The sequence below is a fragment of the Vespa crabro genome, chromosome 5 (genome assembly GCF_910589235.1).
Source record: "Vespa crabro chromosome 5, iyVesCrab1.2, whole genome shotgun sequence".
Lineage (NCBI taxonomy): Eukaryota > Metazoa > Arthropoda > Insecta > Hymenoptera > Vespidae > Vespa > Vespa crabro.
In genome coordinates, this window is record NC_060959.1 from 7,495,263 (window position 1) to 7,505,262 (window position 10,000).

The 10,000-nt window shown below is 34.8% G+C and overlaps 2 protein-coding genes across 5 annotated transcripts in view; one reads left to right on the forward strand and one right to left on the reverse strand.

Annotated features, from left to right (window-relative positions):
• The window catches only part of LOC124424467 (solute carrier organic anion transporter family member 2A1-like), a 42,045-nt gene extending 39,423 nt beyond the window's left edge, over positions 1–2,622 (reverse strand). The window contains exon 1 of the mRNA XM_046963557.1: positions 2,537–2,622. The gene's annotated coding sequence lies outside the window, so the exon portion shown is untranslated. The remainder of the gene's footprint in view (positions 1–2,536) is intronic.
• LOC124424469 (homeobox protein dve-1) overlaps positions 1–10,000 on the forward strand; it is a 51,386-nt gene that overhangs the window by 15,194 nt on the left and 26,192 nt on the right. The window lies entirely within an intron of this gene.

The window sequence follows — 10,000 nt, forward strand, 5'->3', positions numbered from 1 at the left end:
GAGAGAGAGAGAGAGAGAGAGAGTGCATGCGAACGGTGATGTAGGTGCAACGAGAGAAAAAGAGCCTGTGGAGGTTCGGAGTAGGATAAAGAGCACGTATAAATCGACGGATATACGTGCGCGAGCGCACGCGTATGTGTGTGTATGTGCATATGTGAGACAGGGAAAGAGAAAGAGAGAAAGAGAAAGAGAGAGAGAGAGAGAGAGAAAGAGAGAAAGAGATAGAGAGAGTGAGTGAGTGAAAGAGTATATGTGTATATTCGTTCATTTATTTATTCTTTTGTATGTATGGGAAATTCAATCGTAGGGATAACACGTCGATTGAATTATTCGGGAGGTCATGCGAGTTCCGTTCATCGAACAAAATGCAGAGTAGCTACTATCTGGGAATGTATTTTCGTTCATATGATTATTAGATCCCGTCGATTCGGTCGAGATATTTCATTCTCTATTATATACGTGAACGTCTAAAATACTGTTTGTTTTACCTGCATTGATTTATATTTGACTGTTTCGAGGGAGAAAAGAAAAATAAAAAAGAAAAAGAAACAAAAATTACAAAAAAAGAAACAAAAAAAAAAAAAAAACAAAAAAAAAGAAAAACAAAAAGGAAAAAATATAACTTAAAACGTAATTTATACGATACACATGTTAGACAGACGAATACATAACGTAATCATACAAATAACACAAGTGTGAACATTTGGAACTTTTTGATCTTTATTTGATATGACGACTTTTTTTTCTTTGTCACATGCGTACCACACACGCAGCAGATACAGATAAATTTATACCAACGTAGGAAGGTTCAGAGCCATTCGACGTGGCACGATCGACATCGCACGTCATTCGAGGTAAAGTAAGAGGAGTTTCCATGTGGGTATATGTATGTATATGTGTATGGTAGCGCGCGCGCGCGCCCGCGCGTTTTATATATATATATATATATATATATGTGTGTGTGTGTGTGTGTGTGTGTATGGAGCCAACGAAGATTTGCTCGCACACACGAGATCAGGTGTGTTCACGAATACACGCATACATTTATACACATATATTACACACGTGCAGACGAGCCGGCTCTCCCAAAGATAATCCTCGCGAATATAGAGACCGGATAATCCCCGGAGAGGGCCGACTCTCTGTATACGATCGCGATTGTCCATGTGTGTGTGTGAGTGTGTGTATGTGTATACGCCCGTCCATGTGACGCTCACTCATACGCCAAACGCGGATGATGGCTCCGTACAAAAGGGCGAGGGACGTGAACGGAGAGAGGGGTTGAGGGCCGGGAGGACTATGGCAGAGCACACAAGGTTTAGAGGCTAAGCGGCTCATCCCCCAGGAAGCTTTACATCCCGCCCTGATACGAACGGGAATTCTACGGACGATTCGAAAGATATTGCGTCTGTGTATACGATTCTGCGCACAAGCTAAATTTCTCTCTCTCTCTCTCTCTCTCTCTCTCTCTACCTATCTATCCATCTATCTCTCTCTCTATCTCTATCTATCTATCTTTTCTATTGTTTCTACATATCCCTTTAACATATCCCTTTCACATACACGCACACACATACACACGCACGCAAACATATATACATATCTATATCTATATAGATACGTATGTTTTATATTTTTAGATAATTTTTGCATATCTCGTAATCTTTCTCTTTGAAATTATAGAAATCTGTACACTTTCATATTCGCTTCGACCTAATATTTTATTCATTTATTAATCTTATAATTACTTTAATTTCTAAGTAGTCTTTTCTTTTACTTTCTTTTTTTTTTCTTTTGCCTTTTTCTTTTTTGTTCTTTTTTTTCCCCCCCCTTTTTTTGGCCAGCTTTTACGTCGAACATTAGCCTTTGAGTATTACATATAATTGCGGTCCATTTTTTCATTTCTTCTTTTCCTTTAATAATTCTAAAAGTTTTGCATCGGAGAAACAATTCCTAATGGAAACACTATTCTCGTTTAATTTTGAAAATTCATCTCTGCCAAATAAATGAACGAACGAATTTCTCTTGTTCAAGAATCTTTTATTAGTACAATTCAAAACTCGCAAATACATCGCGAGAAGTATGATCTAATGAAAAATGATCCATCATCTGCAAGGGGATAATTCAGAATAAGAAAGAGAAAAAAAGAGGAAAGAAATATAACTCGAAGGAAAGAACAGTGAGAAAGAGAAAGAAGAAAGTGGGATTGCGTATGTGAGCGATCTTAATTCTGGATTATACGATCCCAGATTCCTATAATCCTACCAGGCCGTCGTCCAAAAGGAATCCTGGGATTAGTATGAGAGAGAAAGAGAAAGAGATAGAAAGTCAAAAAGCAAGCCGACCGAACCTGACGATAAATCGCCGGATAGTATGACTTCGGACTTACCAATTTTAAATGCTCTTGCTATAACGTTTATAAAAAGTTTGACGACGTTTTGAGAAAGGAAAGAAGAAGAAAAAAAAAATAAGCACGCACACACACATGGGCGCGCGACCGCACACACAAAGAAAAAGGCACGATTTGGAAACTTACCAATATAAGAGAATAAGTATATCCAAAGTTTGAAGAACACAAAAGGTTTGTAGCTTTGAACTTGCAGGAATACTGAAACGAACGATTTGATTATTATTAATTAACATTAACAATAAATCGATAAAAATATTAGAAGCGACATAATATTAATATATTTTAATAAATAATTAATACTAATTATCAATTCATTCTAACTATTCATGTTATAAAATATTAAAAATATTGTTTAATGATTAATTTAATATCAAACGATATTTTGTGCTAATATCGATCGTTAAAAGATTCGTTGAATACTAAAATAGTCGCTAATGTATATTAGAAAATACAGGATATTTCTGAGATATATATTTTTAATATGCTTTCAAAGGATGATAGTCCATATAATCAGTAATTAATCTATTAATAATTAATTTTTTATAGAAACAAAGTATCGATACTTTGGTATTTTTAAGAGTACAACAATTGTCCAAAGTCACGAGAATAGCTTCCCATGAGAATATCGTTGCGAATTTCGAGTGTCAGGATAACAGAAGACTAAGGGGAGAACACGAGGAAGAGGACGACACGCGAAGGTCCTTTCCGCTATGATCGAGGTAGCCCCTTGTAGCCTGTTGCATTAACTGAGTAGTAGTGTTTGTGTGTATGAAAGAGAAAGAGAAAGAGAGAAAGAAGGAGTGAGTTAGTGATTGAGTAGTGTTCAAGGACGCTCCGGAACGACAACACTGTCTAAAGTACACGTGAGAGATCTCGTGGGGATATATCGTTACGTTATCCTTTCAGCAAGAAGCACGGGATAAGGAATGGACGAGTAAATCAGGATCTCAGAAACTATGAAAGTAGAATCCTTGTGAATGTAGCAACAGCAGGATATAGAGGCCTGATCCTCTTGGATTTCCCAACTTCCCGATTTTCTCTTTGTCCTATAGGAATACTCATACTACACGTCCTTTAAACCATATCCTGTGTTCCTGATTCTTAAGGGTCATACGCTACCCTTTTTTACCTTGCCAAATTTAGTCTTCTATAGAATATCCCTCAGTTGTCGTAAATTTCTCCATATGGTTTTAATAATAGAATCAAATATATAAGATATAATAAGATAGATATGGTACAATTAGTAAAGATCATTATGAAATTGGTTTGAATTCAAAATATGGAAGAATTGAATAATAATTAGGAGTACTTGAATAATAATAATAATTAGAAGAAAGAGAAAGAGAGAAAGAGGAAGAGAGAGAGAGAGAGAGAGAGAGAGAGAGAGAGAGAGAGAGAGAGAGAGGAAGAGAGAGTGTATGATTTAGGATTAGATGATTTTTATAATCTATCATAGTCACCAATAAAATTAATTATCTTTAGTTCAATTAATATCTAAATATTTCAATATTTCTCATTTATACGTATATTAGAAAATATTTATTAAATATTAAATAAAATATTTGGCACGATTATTAACATAAGTTTTAATTTATGTATATACATATCTATCGATCGTGTAATTCGATTATTTTTTTATCGTGTCAACATAAATTTTAAATGACCGGAAATTTCTTTGATCCTTTTACGTTCCGGCGATTTCGAAGAATCTCAATTTTGCTTACGAGCAAACGATCATTTAATTCCTACGGCAATCGAATTTTATATCGAAGGGAATACACGTTTTCGTACGAGAGGAGATAGTAGTCCGTTTTGAAAATTAATTTTCGGGTAATACATAGGGCCGAGACCAGTTCCATAATACATATTTTAATAATTTTTATCCGGCTTACAAGTTCTCCTCATTTAAATGTAGAGAGTTTATCGTTGCGATGCCTCGCGATTCTATAAGAGCTTTAAAATAAAATCGATAAACGGACGCGTATAATGACGGCGATAACGATAATAGAATGTCGATATATATATATACATATATATATATGTGTGTTTGTGTGTGTATATGTGTACATGTGTGTGTATGCATATACGTAGATACATATATATATACGTATACATACTTATGTAGGTACGCATTACGTGAAAATTATTTTAAATTACATTACTTTTCGGCGTATTAATTTCTTCGCCAGCTCGCTACACGGGATTACCCGTTAATCATGTTACAATCGGCTTAATCGCGTCAATATTATAATAGTAGCGTTTCGTTGTAAAATCGAAATCATTTCGATCATGGACACGGATCTATCGATCAAAATATGTATGTGTATACATATATATATATATAAATATATGTATACATATATATATAGAAACATATCGGATACAATAAAAAAGAATGTAGGTACTTATTATTTTATTAAACAAATTCGACAATCTAAAGGTTTAACGATAAACAGAAAATTCTCACATGCTCACCTCTCATTTCTCTCTAAAACAAATATCCAACTCGATTACACAATTACCTTGGAGCATTGAAAACCCTTCCTTTCTCTCTCTCTCTCTCTCTTTCTCCCTTTCTCTTCCTCTCTCCCTTCTCTCTCGCCCTACTCTCCATAGTCCGTCTCACAATAAGCCATATCGATAAACTCGACACAGCGCGTGCCTTTAACGAGTTCGTCGCATGGTGATGGTACTGGATCGATGTCCAGCAATTTGTAGGCCTAACAGACTATTCCGTTACCAGGAGTGTATGTCTTTGAAGGAGGTTATTCGAGGAGATCCTTTGGAAGGAGCATCAAAGCTCTCCTGTCTGTCCTATTATTGTTGGATTCGAGTGTGTTGTATGTTAGTAATAGATAGACTACGTTGCTCGTGTGAAGAGATGGGATGGTGCCAATAGGACGAGAAGAAATATTTTTGTAGGACTAAAAATATGCAAATGCAGTCCTTTGTTCGATACCTGCCGGCTTATCTTTACGAATGGGATAACAGGAAAGAGTAGAAGGATACTTGGCATATACTTCGCGGACCCTCGAAATGCCCCGTGACCCAAATAAGGGCTTTTGTAGGACCCCGGTGATCAGGAGAACAGGATCGTAGGACGAAAGGTTATCCTTACGCACTTATATAGTGTAGGTATAGGCATACGCACCCTTTCTTGTCCTCTCTCTCTCTCTCTCTCTCTCTCTCTCTCTCTATCTATCTATCTTTCTCTTCCTCCCTCTCTTTCTCCTTCCCTTCCTAGCTTCTCTTTCCTCTTCTCTCCACCAGTTCGCCCTTCCCAACGAACGTTTCTCGTTCGTCTCCCGAAGGACACCGGCCCTGACCCCACCAGGAATCCTGTTTGATGCCTATGCTTCCCTGCTAGTTGTTTACGCATGGAAGCGGTAAAAAAATTCCCATAACTGCATTCCCCCGTCAAGAGGATCCGAGAAGTGGGGATAGTACGTAAGAATTCATTTGGAATTTCCTATGAAATTTTCATGTAGGACGCCTTTTTTTCTTTCTTTTTTTTCTTTTCATTTTACGGACTAATTTAAGATCATCACTTAATTATTTGAAACTTTCCTAATTCTTTTTTTTTTTTCCCTAGATAATATATAATTGATAATCTGATATCTGGGAATTCGATATACTTATTGGAAAATTATTTTGTTATTTTCTAATAAGCTGAATGAACTTGTGATGATAAATAACTTTGTATTTCAGTTTATATTTGATAAGGAAAATTTTACTATCGCACTTGAATTGAAAGCAAAATACAGGATACTATACGTTTTTGAACGTTTCATCATATTATTACAGTTCTTTGATCTTCGTTTAGGTGACAATTTTGTTTTGTCTCATTTTTATTCCTTTCATAAGCTTTACGTTAGTAGCACGATCAATCTAGCTTATCTTATATATATATATATATATATATATATATATATATATATATATATATATATATATATACATATATATCTAAATTAAAATATAAAAAGTATCAAATCTCTTTGGTATCGTATATTGGATTTATTTATAACAAATTGAATTTGTTCATAGATATCTATGTTGTTTTAATTATTATGAAACATTATAAATGAAATTATTGTTTTTGTTTACTTATGTATTTTTTCTTTTTTTTGCTCGGTCATTCCTTATTAATGACAAAATTATTATCGTTATCGATCACAAATAAATTTTATGATCGATTAAAAGACAAAAACTACGATAAAGTCGATCAATGGCTTTTAAATAATCATCGTAGCTTTATCGGCTTTTGGACGTTTTGGCATCAAATTAATTATCATGTTCCCATCTTTCCACCTACTTCCGGACTAGGTAATCTCCTCGATTATATAATCCAGCCATTTAGGACTTAGACTCAGTAATCCTCGTAGCGCCATCGCCAAACAAAACGTCAGGGTTACGTAATCTTTGAAGATTGCTTGATCCAGGATTACGTTGGAAACAGCTTCGACGTTGCAAGAACATCTTTCTTTCTTTCTTTCTTTTTTTTTTTCTTTTCTTTTTCTTTTTTTTCCCCTTATATTTCTTCTTCTTTACTTCCCAATGAGAGAAGAAACTTACGAAACATTATTAGACTTTAAACTTAGGATTATATCGAAAAGCAAATAGAAATTGATTTAGAAATTTTTTTAAGAATAATCAACATAAGTGTTACGTAAAATATGACACACTATTTCAAGTAATTATATTAATAATCTATAAAACGAAATACCAATGCATGCGTCTGTAATCGTAGACAGTAGGCCAATAACTGTCCTTAAGAATAAAAAAAAAAAAAAGAAAAAGAATGAAAGGATCAAGTCCCTTCCATTCGTATTCACGACAAAATATGCTCCTTACCTAAACGCTAACGTGCTCTCCTGATACCATTGCAAGTATCCTTGTCAGATATTTTTATAAAGAGAATCCAAGTGTAAGTCGCCAATGTCATATCTATTTACTGTATTTTATGTGACGTCAAATGAAACGATAAATGAAAAAGAAAAAAAAACAACAACAACAAGAAAAATATATATATGTATATTTATATATATATAAAAAAAAAGAAAAGGAAGAAAGAAAGAAATAGAAAATAAAAAGAGGAGAAGGATGGATGAATGCATTTGTTGGATAAATCCACTTGGTGGATGATGATTCGAAGAGAAACGTGGTATATACTCTTCGGCTCTTCTGAAAACCTCGGACAATATCATACCTCCAACTCCAAAAATGCAACCCTGATCATTAACAGGGGTATGAGGGTGAACTTGCAAACCCATGTTGATTGTACTGACTATTTAACTTTGGTGTAGTGAGGTCAAATCAGCAACGTCAATGATGGCGTCTACTTGCCAACACAGGAAGATGTTCTCCTAGTTGCTGAGTAAACAATGCTCGTCTACCGTCGTCAAAGGATCCTTCTCTTCTTCTAACTCAGCAACGCGTGCGTTTCAATTCCAGAAATATGATTATATATATATATATATATATATATATAAATTTGCATATTTTCTTTATGTATTTATTTCTTCTTTTTCTTTTTTTCCTTTTCATTCGCTAAACATTTGTATATCGTTATTCTTGTATCAATTATAAACGAATATTTTAGCATTTTGATTTACAATTGTTAGTTTTTTTTTTTTTTTTTGTTATTTGTCTAATCCTCTGATAACAATTTTTAAATACCTATTTCTTTTTTTTGTTTTACAATTTTATTACTAAATTGTGTAATGCCAATGAAATTCCAACTTCCTTCAGCGTATAATTCAGATATATGGTAAATATAATATATATTTAAGAGATATAACGATATGGGTCAAAAAGTGATCCGTTCATCAAAATTAACACTTATAGCAGGTCTATTACTCTTTGAGTATGAGAGAGAGATATAGATAGAGATAGAGATCCATATGCACACATGGGAGGGTATTACAAATTTAATTAATTCTATTATCCATTCTATGGCGATTGGTCTATTAGATCATCACTGACACCTTTGTTCGATGGACAATAGCTTCAATCAGATAATCCGCAACTATTTGATTAATCGAATCGCACTCACTGATAAATGAATGAATCTGGTGAGCGTCTATACTCTCTCTTTCTCTCTTTCTCTCTCTCTCTCTCTCTCTCTCTCTCTCTCTCTCTTTTTCTATCTCTCTCTATCTCTCTCTCATAGCTAATAATACCTATTCTTGCTATGTAATAGATAGAACCGATGCATATAATAATATTCATATAGTAATTGATACGCTGTGCGAAAGCCTTTTGACCGGCTTAATAGACACTTGTCTAGTAGCATTAATAATTTTTCTTAACTACCCTTAAAAGATTAGACACGTAGATGAACAAGTTCCATAGCACCTATATCTTTTTCTTTTTTTATTTTTTAACGATGGAATAACGTTCACATGAAATATATTATCGTAGGTGTTAAAGATCTTTTACCTAAATACAAGGACATCGGACAAAGTTCGATTAGAACCCTCTTTGTGGTTCCTCGAAACGTTGCTCCTTGAACTTTCTGCTCTCCTGGGACGGAGAGGTCACACGGTAGCCTTACCCGCATTCCCGTGGGATCCCATTGGCATCCCTAATGGAAAGGACGAAGATGGTAAAATAGGAACGACACACTTCTGGACTCGTAGATTATACCAGGATACACGTGACGTATGTACGTACATACGTCTCCACGACAACAACGATAACAATGACGATAATGATAATGACGACTATGATGATGATGTTAATCATTCATTAGCTTGACGACGAATAATCTAGATCCGCTTTTCTCATCTAGCCATCGGCGATTTAGCTGGGGATATACGGTCTTCGGGTTACCAGGATGCCAGGACACTGAAGGATCCGCGAAAATTCTTCTTCTTTCTCCTCGACTCTAAACCTACTGTTTGTTGACACTGAGAAGGAGACATCAGGAATCGTGGGAGATTCAAGGGAAACTTCATTTATGTAACCCTGATAGGAAAAATCCTACCAAATCTGGATAAATCCGTGAACGAGATGGATAAGTTTAATCGTACATGAACGCGATTCTTATCTAATCTATTAACATTCCATCTTGAATTTCACGCCATTAAGAAGTAATCGTAAATGAAAGAAACAATGAGAATAATCGAACAAGTTCTATCTTAAGATCGTCGTTAAAGTCCCCCTTTTCCACCTACCTACTCCTCATAACGAGTGATAAATTGATTACATATTTTTATGGTATTTTCAAGATTTATTTGTTTATTCACTTCTTATAAGAATGTAAAGAATATAACAAATTATTAATAATATAATTGAAATTTTACGAAGGATTTCATTTTGTTATAAAATGTTTTTGTTATTAAATTTTTCAAGGATACGAGACTCCCTTAAAAAGGAATCCTTGAAGAATACTATCGTGAGGCACGTACGGACACCGTAAAGATTCATAAACTCCTGGTAACAAACCCCCTAAACTCCGTTCTAAATCCAGGATCAAGCTTTACTCTTGTCAACGATCGTCCTTTCTCTAGGGTGCACGTTCGAGTGCGCCTGATCATCCTTACCCCATAAGGTCCTGTTACCGAAAGCCCTTCGAATTCAACGGAA